The sequence below is a fragment of the Macaca nemestrina genome, chromosome 7, assembly GCF_043159975.1.
Source record: "Macaca nemestrina isolate mMacNem1 chromosome 7, mMacNem.hap1, whole genome shotgun sequence".
In the NCBI taxonomy this organism is placed as follows: Eukaryota; Metazoa; Chordata; class Mammalia; order Primates; family Cercopithecidae; genus Macaca; species Macaca nemestrina.
In genome coordinates this window covers 152469209-152484205 of record NC_092131.1, presented here as the reverse complement: position 1 = coordinate 152484205, position 14997 = coordinate 152469209, and the positions used below count along the sequence as shown (strand labels likewise).

At 36.2% G+C, this 14997-nt stretch overlaps 1 protein-coding gene across 1 annotated transcript in view; it reads left to right on the top strand.

The window, feature by feature from the left end:
* Positions 1-14997, top strand: part of LOC105490629 (DTW domain containing 1) — a 96607-nt gene that overhangs the window by 36431 nt on the left and 45179 nt on the right. The window lies entirely within an intron of this gene.

Below are 14997 nucleotides of genomic sequence, written 5' to 3'. Positions count from 1 at the left end.
AAAGTTACTTTAATGCACATGGGAAGCAAAAAATCAAAAAGTTTAAACAGAGGATTTTGAGAAATCGCAAATCAGTTTTTTTCAGCATATGACATTTTGGAGTAGTTTGTTACTCAGCAATAGATAACAGAAATTGGTATCAGGAGCGAGGTGTTACCATAACAAAAGATTAAACCTTACATGGTAAAAAGGACTTTGCCTCTGTCATTAAGTTAAGCACTTTGAAATGTAGAGATTATCCTGAATTATCTAGGTAGGCTCAATATAAGCATGAGACCTTAAAAGTGGAAGACGGATACATAAGAGGACGTCAGAATGATGTGAAATGAGAAGGACTCAACCTGCCATTGATGGCTTTACAGATGAGTGATAGGAACCGCAAGCCCCAAGCAGCTTCTGGAAGCTGGAAAAAGCAAAGAAACAGATTCTCTCCAGAGTGTCCAGAAAGGAATGCTGTTCAGCTAACATCTTGATTTTAGATCAGTGAGATTTTTGTGTTGGACTTCTACAGAACTTTGTGAGAATAAATTGTGTTGCTTAAGCATGCTATAATACATGTGACAAGAAGCTACCAGCTAAGCTTTGAAGAATAGTGAACAAACTCTTACTGGAGTTTGGAGGATGGGCAAGGCAGTAAATAAATTATTGAATTATTGAAGGAAATGGAGGATTGAGTTATGCATTGACAGAATGCTTGGCAATAATTTTGCTATCTTAATATGGAATAGAAAATGAAACTTAATTGCTTGTAGACGGCTTAAGGAGATTTCCAGGTGAATGTTGAAAATACTGATTAACTTATTATAGCTGCTTCTCATAGTGTACAGGAAGACATTTACTGAGTGAACTAAAGAAGGAACTGTTCAATTGGAAAGCAGAATTTAGAGGAAATTTTCCAACCCAGTACTACTGAGTGAACTAAAGAAGGAACTGTTCAATTGGAAAGCAGAATTTAGAGGAAATTTTCCAACCCAGTACTACTGAGTGAACTAAAGAAGGAACTGTTCAATTGGAAAGCAGAATTTAGAGGAAATTTTCCAACCCAGTACTTGTCATTTTTTTATAGAAAAGGAAAAAAGAATGGAAGATGGAGCCAAAACCCCAGAGGGAGGAGCCAAGAAGCAAGGAGAGCAATGGATTAGGAAACCACTACCAGAGGGATGAACTGAACCACAATCAAAGAGTAGCCTCTTCCTTTGGTGTAGGGGAGCCCTGAAAACAATTTTACTTGTATGCTTCCTGTTTCCTTGTCTCCTTTTTTGAATGATAGTCTCTGTGTGGTGTTCCTATCCTAGAAAACCTTAACTGGGACAAGCTACTCTCAAGCATCTTCACTTGAGAAACAGTAACTGAGGAAGTTTGTTATATCTGGACATGGTTTAGATAAGATTCTGAACTTAAACTTATGCCATAATGGAATGAGACTCTTAGGGTACAGAGTGAGTATATTTTTGTATGTTAGTGAGACAAAAATTGTGGCCAGGGGGCAGATTTGTGATCATTTTCAGATGTCCCTCAAACAATTCCTTCCCTTCCTTGGACTCCTCTCTTCAGAGGGTAGAGTCCATTTCCTTTTCCTTTTAATCTGGATTGGCCTTCTAACTCACTTTGACCAATAAAATGTGGTAAAAGTAAGGTCTGACAGTTTTCACTTTCACTGTCCTGAGCCTTCATGTTAGAATTCCAGGATATCCTTCTAGAGATATCCGTATCTCTAGGGACCTGGTGAGTCCCTAGAGACACCACATGGAAAGGCCACCTAGGGAAGAACAGAGATGCCCCAGTCAATAGCACTGCCTTAGTCAGTTTGGGCTACTATAACAGAAATATCATAGATTGAGTGACTTTTTTTTTCTTTAAAAAAATGAGATTGTGGAACCTGAAAATACAGTGTAGTAAGAGTGGAGAGAAAGGCCACCTAGGGAAGAACTGAGACGCCCCAGTCAATAGCACTGCCTTAGTCAGTTGGAGCTGCTATAACAGAAATATCATAGATTGAGTGACTTAAACAACAAATTTATATCTTACATTTCTGGAGACTGAAAATCTGGAAATCCAAGATCAGGGTGTCAGCATGGTTGGGTGTTTAGTGGGTGCTCCCTTCCTGGTTTGCAGACAGCCATCTTCTTGCTATATCCTCACATGATGGAGAGAGAGAGCACTCTGGTATCTTTGTCCCCTTATAAGGGCACCAATCCAATCATGGAGGGTCTTCAACCTCATGATTTCTTGGAACCAAATTACTTTCCAAAGTTCTCACCTCCAAATCTAGCACATTGAGGTTTAGGGCTTCAACATATGAACTTCATTGCATAGAAAGCACCAAGGCCCCAGACAAGTTAGAGAGATCTTGAACCTTCTAACTCAACTTAGCCACTGTCTGCATGCAACCACATAAGTGACCCCAGGTAACACCATTTGCTGCAGAAGAACCACCAGCCAGTACACAGAAATGAGAAATTTTAAAATAATCTATTTAGGTAATCAAGTTTTAGGGTGGTTTATTACATAGCAATTGATAACTGATACAACAGTCTTTTTGTTTGTAGAAGAGGGGGTAAGAAAAAAAGACTTATGAAAAACCTGTAGAAAATCGGGGGCCTATGTACCTCTATTTTTTTTTCATACTGTGTTTCTTTTAATCCATGCTGGTGGTATCTTCATCAATGCAATTTTCTTTAAAACTCTGTGAGCCTTTATATCAGATTAGTCCACCCCATTAGAAAAAAAAAAGCCACTTCCATAAATACTGAGACATTCCCTTTCTACCTTTGGCTAAGATCAGGGTGCTATAGAAAATTTCCATAAGATTATCTAGCCTACAGGGCCGATGAGGTATTGCTTGAAGTCATTCTAACGTCTTCACAAAGGATCTTACAGCCTTTGCTTTATTATCACTCTGGGACCATGTTTTACTGTTGGCATGTTCGGCTTTTCTCATCTTTTCCCTGAGATCATTTATGATGCAGAAAATACTTTGCTGGCTGAAGCTGGGAATAGAAAACAGTAGAGAATACTTCAAAGAGTATTCTAGATATGCACTATAGTAAGATATGCTGTCTACATATCTTACCTTCCTCTCTAGGCCCATCATAAAAATCTTTGAAAAATTAATACTACATTATAGTATGAATATAAGTTAAACTTAGAGGTGATATCTATTTTGTGGTTAAATGTATTATAAACATTTATTTAGTGAAATACGGTACAATTATAACAAGCTTCAATGAATATTTAATGAGCAGCTGTTAATATCTGAAGCAGAAAGAAAGATGAATAAAAATTCTAGTTTTACTTTTAAAAGTGAAGGCTAATTATTAGCTCAAGAAATACTTTGTGTTTGTCTTATGTGAAAGTATTGATTGCACCTGGTTCTCTGCTGTAAATTAAATAAAAATTCAAACATTTGTAAAGGAATATTTATTTAACCTTGAACACTAAGACCTTAATGTTTATAATTGTATTATCAATGTCAACTTTTAAAAACAAACATACATATTTGGCAATGCTGCAAATAGAATCTAAATTATTTAATCAATTTTTCTAATTGTTGATTATTATTTAATTGATCATATATTTTGAAATTTTATAACCACCCTGATTCTGAAAAATAAATTATTTTGTTGCCTTCAAGGAGTCTTAGGTCTAAGTAAAATGGATTCTAAAACCAAAATTAAAGGAAATCTAGATTGATTATATTCTGAGATTACCTAATCATTTATTATAGAGGATTTTTTCACAGTCACAGTGATAAATATTTCTGTCGCTTTTTGTATTATTAAATATTTGCTATTGTAACATTTTTTTCCCTTTCAGTTTCTCAAGCAAATATTTCACAAATGTTTTAGGCAACTCTAGAAAAATTTTTAATTCTTCAATGCACAATACATTCTGATTTTCATGCACTTTGTCCAGAGGGAAGGGAAGAAGGAAGGAAGGAAGGAAGGAAAGGAAGAAGGGAAGAAAAAAAGAAGGGAGGGAGGAAGGAAGGGAGGGAAATGGAAGGAAGGAAGAAGGCAAGAAGGAAGGAAGCAGGGAGGGAGATAAAAGGGAATGAAAGAAGGGAGGGAGGTAGTGAGAAATGTAGGAAGGGAGGAAAGAATGGATGAAGGAAGGGTGGGAAAGGAGGGAGGGAAGGAGGGAAGGAGAGAGGAAGCAAATACACTGGCTGAACCAAGTGGCCTAATGTTTTGTAATCTTAGGGAAAATAATTTCTTTTTTTTCTTCCAAGACACGTTTCCCTGAAAACATGTTGTTTGAATTTAAAAAATAGAAGTCTTTGTTATTTTTGGAAACTATTTTTGAAAGTTAAAAATGTTTTCCAAATTTAAGCTTGGGCACCTCAGTTTATTTGAACAATGAGAATTAAGAAGTTATTCCAAAAGTAAATTAAGATAAAATCAATGCACAGAGATATTTAAAGCTGGAAGATGGCATCTTCAGAAATCTAGGCTATCCTGCTGGAGAGAAGGACCATGTGGCAAGTCCCTGGAGACACTACAAGGAAAGAAAGGCCACATAGAAAAGAAAAGGAATAATTGAAGTACTCCAGTCATTAACACCAAGGAAAGAAGGGGAATAACTGAAGTACCCCAGTCAACACCAAGGCCCCAGCCAGGTAAAAGAAGCCTTCATGAACTTGCTCATTCAGCTTACCCAACAGGTGAACTCAGCCATAAGAGCAACCCCAACTAACATCACTTGAAGCAGCTATTGAAAATAGTTAAGCTGAATAACACATAAGCACCATATCAAGAAACCAGGTAGTTGACTGATTTTTTTTCATTATCTAGTCATTAATTCTGTAATATACTATCAGTTTGTTACATATGGCCTTTATTGTATTGAGGTTCACTTCTTCTATACCTTAATTTGTTGAGAGTTTTGTTATGAAAGGATGTTGAATTTTGTCAAATGCATTTTCTGCATCTGTTGAGATGATCAGGTTTTTTGTCTTTCATTCTGCTAATGTGGTGTATCACATTTATAGATTTGCGTTTGTTGAAGGATTCTTGTATCCCTGGGATAAATCCCACTTGGTCATGGTGAATGACCCTTTTAGTTGAATTTGGTTTGCTAGTATTTTATTGAGGAGTTTTGCATCTGTGTTCATCAGGGATATCAGCCTGTAGTTTCTTTTTTCTTGTAGTGCTCTTGTCTGGCTTTGGAAGTATTCACTCTTCTTCAAATTTTTGAGGCGTCTGAGAAGGACTGGTATTAGTTATTCATTTAATATTTGGTAGAATTCAGCAGTGAGGCCAACAGGTCCTTGGCTTTTCCTTGATGGGTGACTTGTTTATTGTTGACTCAATCTCCTAATGTGTTACTGGTCTGTTTGGATTTTCTGTTTCTTCATGATTCAGTCTTGGAAGGTTGTATGTGTCCAGGAATTTATCCATTTCTTGTAGATAATTCAAATCATTGGCATATAATTGTTCATGGTAATCTTCTTGTATGATACTTTGTTTCTATAGAATCAGTTGTAATGTCTCTTCTTTCGTTTCTGATTTTTTTATTTGAGTCTTCTCTCTTTTGTTCTTAGTCGAGCTAAAGATTTGTCCATTTTGTTTATCTTTATAAAAACCCAACTTTTGGTTTCATTGATCATCCTTTTTTTATAATCTATATTTCATTTATTTCTGCTCTGATTTTTATTATTTCCTGCTTTCTGCTAACTTTGGGTTTTGTTCTTATTTCTCTAGTACTTGAGGTGTAACTTTAGGTTGTTTATTTCAGATCTAGCTTCTTTTTGATGTAAGTGTTTATTGATTTAAACTTCCATCTTAGAAATGCTTCTGCTGCATCCTTATTTGTAGTCTAATTTTCCAATCCATGCTAGAATAATGACAAACTCCATTTTCTTTCGATCTAGGAACATAGTGCAATCAATCTTTTTTTTTTTTTTTTTTTTTTCAATAAGCCTTTTGTACTTCTATCAGTCTTCTGATTATAGGTCATTGGCCAAATGAGTATTTTGGTAGTTATAAAAATTTTTGCTTTGACTACAATTTTAATAAATAAAGTAATGGTTCTTTGTATGTCAATAGATGAGCCAGTTATAATTTAGAAGTTTTTTAAAGCTCTTAGCTTATTTTTTAAAAATTTATATATTTAGGGTTAGGCACAGTGGTTCACACCTGTAGTTCCAGCACTGTGGGAGGCCGAAGTGGGCAGATCACTTGAGGCCAGGAGTTCGAGACCAGCCTGGCCAACATAGAGAAACTCTCTACTAAAAATACAAAAATTTAGCTAGGCATGGTGATGCATGCCTGTAATCCCAGCTACTCGGCATGAGAATCACTTGAACTTGGGAGGTGGAGGTTTCAGTGAGCCAAGATGGCTCACTACACTCCAGCCTGGGCAACAGAGCGAGACTCTGTCTAAAAAGAAAAGAAAGAAGAGAAGAGAAGAAGAGGAAAGGAGAGGAGAGGGGAGGGGAGGGGAGGGGAGGGGAGGGGAAAGGAGAGGAGAGAAGAGAGAAGGGGAGGGGAAGGGAGGGGAGGGGAGGGGAGGGGATGGGAGAAAGAAATGAGAAAAGCAAAGCAAAGACAACAGATTTATATATTTAGAGCCCATTTGTCTGTGTGAATAGTTAGATAAAAATAGTTTTATTACTGAATGCTTTAAAATGAAGGCTATGTTTCCCTTTTGGTGTCTCAAAGAAACTTTCCCACTTTGCCCACTAATATAGAACATGTGCTCCAACTATTAAAAAAACTACAGTTTATGAATATAATGCAACAAACTAAAATTAATCACAAATAACCAGTATGTATTGACTTCACCAAAGAGGTATCTTGTCTGACTAGACACCTTTTGTCTGACTAGATACCACCTGTCTGTGATTTTCATTCTAAAATTAGGGTTGGAAATAGGTGTATAATACTAATTTGGGGGGACCTGGTTACTAATTTGGAGACTACCATTTTCAGAAATGTTAGTGTTGAGATTTGTCCCTCTTCATTTGCACTGAAAGGTGAATAAGTTCAGTGTAATTAAGGTCACTAAGATTATGCAGATATAATATAATTTTTAATTTTTAATGATAAATGTTAATTAACCCAAGTGTACACAGCATATAACATATGACAGAGGTACATGAGGTTTTCATAGAAGTTTATCTTACAAGAAGGATACAATACCTATTTCAATACCACAGGTATAGGGAATTCAATCAAAATTAAGGTAGATTATTCAATATAATGTTTTAAGCCTGTTTGGCTGCTTCTAGCTATATAGCTAATTCTACAGTGCTATTGTCCATGAATAATTGTTATACTCTCAAGGATATCAGACCATGTTAATAATACCTAGAAGAACATATCTTGAAATGTAAATGTATTGAAAAACAAAAATAGAATACATTTGAAAGTCCAATTGCATTACTCATTCAGTAAATATTTATTGAGTATCCACTACATGTCAGATATATCTACTATGCTTGTGACTGTTTTTAAAACTTTTTTATTTCCAAATGTTCATTGCTAGTACATATGCTCCTCCACTTAACTATAGTTACTTCCTGATGAATGTACTGTAAATTGGAAGAATTTTAAGTCGAAAGTGCACATAATACACATAACCTACCAAACATCATAGCTTAGTCTAGCCTACCTTAAATGTGCTCAGAACACTTGCATTAGCCTATAGTTGGACAAAATCATCTGGCAACACAATATACTGTAGAGTATCAGATGTTTACCCCTCTGATCTCCCAGCTGACTGGAAGCTGCAGCTTGCTGCCACTGTGTAGCATCATAAGTGAGCATCTTATAGCATATCAAGCCTGGAAAAAGATAAAAACTCAAAGTTCAAAGTACAGTTCCTACTGAATGCGCATCACTTTTGCACTATTGTAAAGTAGAAAAATTACAAGTCAAACATTTGTAAGCTGGGGACCATCTCTTTATAAAATGTGATTTATTTTATGTAGTGACCTTGCATCCTGTGAATTTGCTAAACTCACTTATTAGTTCTGTGAACATTTCGCTAGATTCCTTGGGATTTTCTATATACACAATCACATCATCCCTGAGTAGACAACGTTTTATTTCTTCCTTTTCAGTAAGTATGCTTTTTGTTTCTTTTTCTTGACCAATTGAATTGGCAAGGACTTGAATGTTGGATAGATGTATAAGAACATACATCATTTCCTTGTTCTCAATCTTGGAGGGAGGGAATTTAAACCTTCACCATTACGTATGCTAGGTTTAAGTTGTGTGTACATGTTCACGTGCATGTGGGCACATGCTACCCATTATGGGATCAAGAAAGTTCCTTTATGTTCCTAGTTTTCTAAGAGGCTGTAGAAAAATATACAATGAATGGAATTTGAACTTTATCATTTTTTTCTGCATAGATGTCGTTTTTCTTCTTTAGTATGTTTATATGGTAAAATACATTTCTCTAATTGTATTTTCTAATTTGGGACCAATCTTGCATTCCTGGGATAGACTTTGCTTGGTTATTTATTATCATTTTTATGTTTTTGCATTTGATTTGGTAACACTTTGTTGAGAATTTTTGCATTTCTGTTTGTGAGGTATATCGGGCCATAGTTTTCTTGTGCTGTGTTTCTGTAGTTGTAGTATCAGGGTAATGCTACCCTCCTAAAATGAGATGGGAAGTGTTATCTCCTTTTTTCTTGAAGACTTGCAATTTTTGTATTTATAGATTTTTACTCTTTCTTTCCTAAATCTTTGGTAGAATTAACCAGGGAAACCATCACAGCCTGGACTTTTTTATTTTTGGAAGCTTTATACTTAAAATTCATTTTTTAAAACAGATATAGAAACATTTAGGTTAACTTTTTTCTTGAGTGAGTTTGGCAGTTTGTCTCTTTCAAGAATTGGTTCAGTTCATCTAACCTGTGGAATCTATAAGCAGTGATTGTAGGATTCTCTTCTTCTACATTTAATGCCTGTAAGGTCTATAGTTTTCTATTTTCTTGATAAATCTAAGTAGAGATTTATCAATTTTATTGATCATTTCAATGAATAAGCTTTTTGTTCTCTTTTGTTTCCTTTACTTTTTATCAATTTTATTGATTTATTCTATTTATCCTTTCCTTTTTTGCTTGATTTGGGTTTAATTAGCTTTGTTTCCTACTGTTTTAAGATTGAAACTTAGATTATTGATTTGAGTTTTTTCTGCTTTTTCAATATAAACATTTAATACTATAAACTTCCTTCTAAGCACTGCTGAGAAGGACGTAGCTGTAGCTGCATCCCACAAATTTTGACATGTTGTATCTTCATTTTCAATCAGTTCAAAATAATTTCCAATTTCATTTGAAACTTCCCCTTTGACCCTTGGGTTATTTAGAAGTGTGCCATTTAACTTCCAAGTATTTGGGGATTTTCCAGAATTTTTGTTATTGATTCCTAATTTAATACCTATTTGATTAGAGAATATACTTTGTATAATTTCAATTATTTTTAATTTTTTAGGATTTGTGTTATAGTCCAGGATATTATCTGCATTCATAAATATGCATTTTAAATTTAAAAAAATGTTTGGAGTCTGCTTTAAGTATCAGTTAGATCCGGTTGGTTGATAGGGTTAATCAAGTGTTCTAGAATCAATGGGAAAGATAGGTTGTAGTGGGACTACACTTGGCCAGCAGTAGAAGTTTAAATTGGATTTTGAACTCAGATTTTTCTGCCTCTACAGTTGATATTCTTTCCCTTATGCCACAACGAAACATGAAAAGCTCCTAAAAGGTCTAAAATCTGCTAGGTATTATGTAGCAAACATAATTCTTGATCCTAAGTTTACTTTTATGCTGCAAGAAAATTCTATTTTTTGCTTAAAGAGGAAAAGTCAAAACATACTTAGGAAATGTACAAGTTTTCTTGTTCTTTACAAACAGACATTAAATATTTTGTTTCATTTCTCATTGGAAACAGACTTTAAATTTGTTTTCTAGTATGCTCAATTTTCAAAGGCATGTCCTTCTATCGCTTTTAAAAGTTAATAACTTTGGAGTCAAAGGGCTACTTCTCTTTTACTATAGAGGGAAAGCTTGAGGCATAATGAGGAAAGAAATATCTTAAACCACCACATTAGGTATCAAATTTGAGCTTTTCTTCACTTTTCACTCACACTCCTCCCTGCTTCCTTCTATTCCGTGTGAGTTAGAGGGGTAGATTAGAGAAGTATTTTCTAGTCTTAAGAAAAAGAAAAAAAAAAACACCCACATTCTCTGTTCACAAATATACGTATCCCACACTCTCCTTCTGTTACATTTAAATTTTACAAGTAAATGAAACATTTTTTACTTAAAAGTTTTAAATAGTCATTTTAATTTTTTTCAAATTTCTCATGTCCCTCTCTCCTGAATTTCATACATACTCCCTAAGGATGACATCCCATGTTGGAAGTGCAAATAATTTCTCCTCCCAGATTCGTCTAGAGCTGCCCATCTGGGGATCCTTTGGCAGTCTTCTTGTTCTCTTCAAAGTCTTTTTCACCTTGTCACACTGTGGCTTATATGTATGCTCCGAAATGGATCCATCATCATAGATAACCTTATCCTTTCCCCTGTAAACCCATGCCTTCCTTAAGGCAGCAGGCCACAAAGCTTGCTAACCCATGCAGAATTGTGCAAAGGAATCTTCTATGTCATAACTCATGAGGACACTAGTGACAGGTCAGGGTTGACTGGTCAAGGGCTAAGGCCAAGGAAGTTCTCCAAGGAAGGTTAGGCATCACCAGCAGGTCACTAGTAATGAAAAACTTTCTTTGCTGTTTATTATGGCAGTGAAACCATATTTGGCTCTGCTACCAATTCTGCCATTATTTAATCAGAGCCATCAAAGAGGCTACCAGACACATCTATTCTTTAACAGGTGCCTTCTCCAAAATACTTAATAATAATGGAAAATGCAATAGTATTTCTATGGGTCATATTAACCTCTCACTTTTTCATAAGTTGGTTTTGGAGCTTGGGCATATTGGCTATGGGATGATGCAGGATATTTTTAAGGATTTGTCCCAAAATTTCTATAGTATTACATAAAACATAAGAAAGGGTTAGAGAGGTATGGAAGAAAGGCGGTAATTAAAATAGAAGAGAGAGAGGTGAGCAAGAGAATGGGTGAGGGTGAGAATGAGTGTGCATGAGACTAAAGACCTGGTATATTTTAAACCTGAAAACAACATTGTTTTTAAATCCATCCTCTTGCCTTCTTTACCACCCTCCTTTAATTGAGCTTCTGCTCCTATGCCAGTGTCAATCCTTACACTGCAAATGTAACTGTATTGGTCCTTTGCTTAAAACATTTTAGGGAATGAAGTCTCTCCATGATCTGATTCCAAACTTCTGCTTTAGCCTCAGCAGCTGCCACCCTTAACCTTTTGTTTAGACAATTTTGATTTCTTTTGAGTTTCTGAAGAACACTAGGCTATGTCATTCATCTATGCCTCTGTGGTTTTTATTCCTTCTGTCTGCCACATGTGATTCTCTTCTGCGCTGGGCAATTATTCTGCAACACCTGCTCTGTAATCTCTTCCCTGACCATGCATTCAGTGAGAGTTAATAACTTGTTCTCCCATGAAACATTGTATATGGTATTTTCATTATAATAAGCAATTGTTATATGGTTATTATGGTTTTGCTTTGTTTTCTCACTGGTCTGTGAACTCCTTGTGGTCTGGGTCAATGTCTTTTTGTCATTCTGTCATATGTATCTAACATTGTGCCTGGTACAGTGTAGGCCCTTAGAGAATATTGTTTGATCTAAATCAAACAGCTTATATAACAAGAAGTCACCAAACAGTCTTTCACTTTGTAGATTCTTATGTCAAATACACTGCAGTGTTGTCACTATTATGGCGTATAATGTATCTGCTCTAGGGGAGAAAAAAGATTTTTAGGCAGATCAAGCTAGATCAAGCAATCATCTCTTTTTTCATTTGAATAAGGATACCCCAAAGGAAAATGTAATAAACAGAATACTTTTACATCAATCTTTTATATTTAGGGGAGAAGAGGATTTGTAATTTTTTTTCATGAGCTAGTTAGAAAAACTAAGCCCCTGTGCAATGTTGTACTTCTGAAAATAATATCCAAAGGAACAGCAATTCTAGACTAAATACTAAATCCAAATGTGGCTAGATTCCATCTTCATTTTGGAAACAGCCACAGCTGTGGCCAGCCCAGCAGATGATGGAATGCAGTTGAGGGTTTGATATGGGCAAAAGGAAAGGTTTTCTGGCCAAAGGCAGTTGGTGCATAGACCCTGCCCTTCCCTGCCCCTGCCTCCTGTTCCCGACGCCCCATCACTACCCAGGAAATATATTGGTAATCTTGCCAAGATCTGGCACTTGGATTCTGTACTGTTGGGAATATCATGGTAAAGGGCCTCAAAATAAAATCCAAGATGACAATATTATATTGTATGTCTCAAACTCTCACCAAGTGTGGACAAATATCGAGTTAAGCCACAGAAAATGCTTAAAAAATTTCTATAAATTGTATTTTGCAATTTATCCGAGGCAAAAGAAACATAATAGTTCCAATGTAATGAAGCCTTTCCTTTTCCAAAAATATTAAAGTATAAAATCATATGCCTACTGGAAATGACACACTAGTCTTAACCAGCAAATTATGGAGAAGATAATTTCCAGTCCTTTCTTCTGTGTCTGCCCCTGTACTCTACCCACTTTACCCCCATTCTTTATTAACTCATCGGGAAGCACATTTGACAAAAAATGAGTGTCTGATCTTTAAGAGCTATTAGCGTTTCCATGGATGTAGCATATCTATCCTGTTAAAGGACTACTAGGAAAACTAATTATGACTGTGGAAGTCAGGATAGTGGTAACCTTTAAGTGGAAGGATTGGAAGGAGGCAAAAGGGGGGTTTCTGGGGTGCTGCTTATGCTCTGTTTCTTGATCTGGGTGCTGGTTACATGTATGTGTTCAAGTTGTGGAAAAAATTGAGCTATAACCTTATTATTTATACACTTTTCTGTATGTATGATTCATACATATAAAAATATTATATTCAATAAAATAATAATTATAATGATTATGATAATCAAAGTATCAGCCTTGTTTGGTTCAAAATATGAGTTTATGTCTTCAGCTAGATATCAGTTTATAGTCTTCACAGGCTATAAACACCAGTAAGTCTATGTCTAGACTCTAAAGTCAATACGGGTATGTGGAATGTACCTTTTAGTAAGAGGTCGTTTGTTTATTTTGGGAACAGGAGGCCCAGAAACCAGCTGAAGAGGCCTGTTTCTTGGTCAGTAGAAAGGCTTGAAAGGTTCTTTCCAGCTCTTGTTGCCCACTGCCCAGTTCTTCTTCAGTCATCTTCATGTTGTTACTGAACAACCCTTGGGAAAGACAGAGCAGATATAATCAACCTAACTTTTAAAAAGAGGAGACTGAGGCACATAGTTTATTTTAACTTTTATTTTAAGTTCAGGGGTACAAGTGCAGGTTTGTTACATAGGTAAACTTGTGCTTACCTATGTGTTAACATAGGCTATGGGTGTGTGTTGTACAGATTATTTCATCACCCAGGTGTTAAGCCTAGATCCAATTAGTTATTTTTTCTGATCCTTTCCCTCCTCCTACCCTCCCCCACTGATAGGCCCCAGTGTATGTTGTTCCCCTTATGTGTCTATGTGTTCTCATCATTTAGCTCCCACTTGTAAGTGAGAACAGACAGTATTTGGTTTTCTGTTCCTACATTAGTTTGTGAAGGATAACAGCCTCCCCAGCTCCTTCTATGTCTCTGCAAAGGACATGATCTCATTCTTTTTTATGGCTGTGTAATATTCCATGCTGTATATATACCATATTTTCTTTATCTAGTCTATCATTGATGGGCATTTAGGTTGCTATTGTAAATGGTGCCGCAATGAACATACATATGCATGTGTCTTGATGGTAGAATGATTTATATTCCTTTGGGTATACACCCAGTAATGGGATTGCTGGGTCAAATGGTAGTTCTGCTTTAGGTCTTTGAGGAATTGCCACACTGTCTTCCACAATGGCTGAAGTAATTTGTACTCCCACCAACAGTGTGTAAGTGTTCCTCTTTCCCCGCAAACTTGAGGCATGTAATTATTAATAATCTGTTCAAACTAATAAAGTCGGTGGTGATGCTAGGATTAGGACCCAGATCCACTGGTTCCTGATGTAGAATTTCTACTTCATACAAGTCAGTGCAATGCATCCAAGTCAACAATCACTGTGTCCAGTTCCCTCTTTTTGACATTAAATCAAGAAAATACTATGATTATTGACATAGCATTTGGACTTTATTGACCTTGATCAAAGCCTTCATGCTTACACTCTTTTCCCTGACTAATCCTACCTAACCTCCTACCAAGGAAACAATATCCATCCCTCTCCTGTGTTCTCCTGCAGGCAGAAAACCATTATATTTCTCAGCTTTCCTCAAGTAGCAGACAAAATTAGCAAGTCTGTGAGAGGAATTTTTGGTGAAAGAGGATGGTGGAGTTTTCTAGGGTACCCCCACTATGAGAATCCAGCAGTGGCTTCCCAAAGGGAGGCTATAGAGTGGGAGGATCTGTGGGAGCAGTCTGCTATGGGTACAGGCAATTAGAGGGTGTATTTTCTGTAGGGAATTTGAAAACAGTAAAAAAGCCAACTAAAAATTGTTGGTCAGCTTTTTATTATCACCATGTGCCTAAAAATCCTGAGCAGCCCTTCCTGCAGATATTCCTACAGACTGGACCTGAGAGTAGTGGTGAGTAGTACAACTGACCATTTCCCTTCCTCCACCCTTTTGCCGCATTTTGACATTAAAACTCTTGTAATTGTAGGACATGACATTGCCAGCACACTGAGAGGCGTGAACTGTTTGTCTCTAGGGCCAGAGAGATAAGGCATTTGTTTGAGGAAGGTGTTATAAGTAGATATTCCAGTTGGTTCTAGGTCTGCATCTTTCTCATGAACACATTTCCAGCATCTATTCATAGAACTGGAGCCCACAGACCTTGAGCAGATAATTGA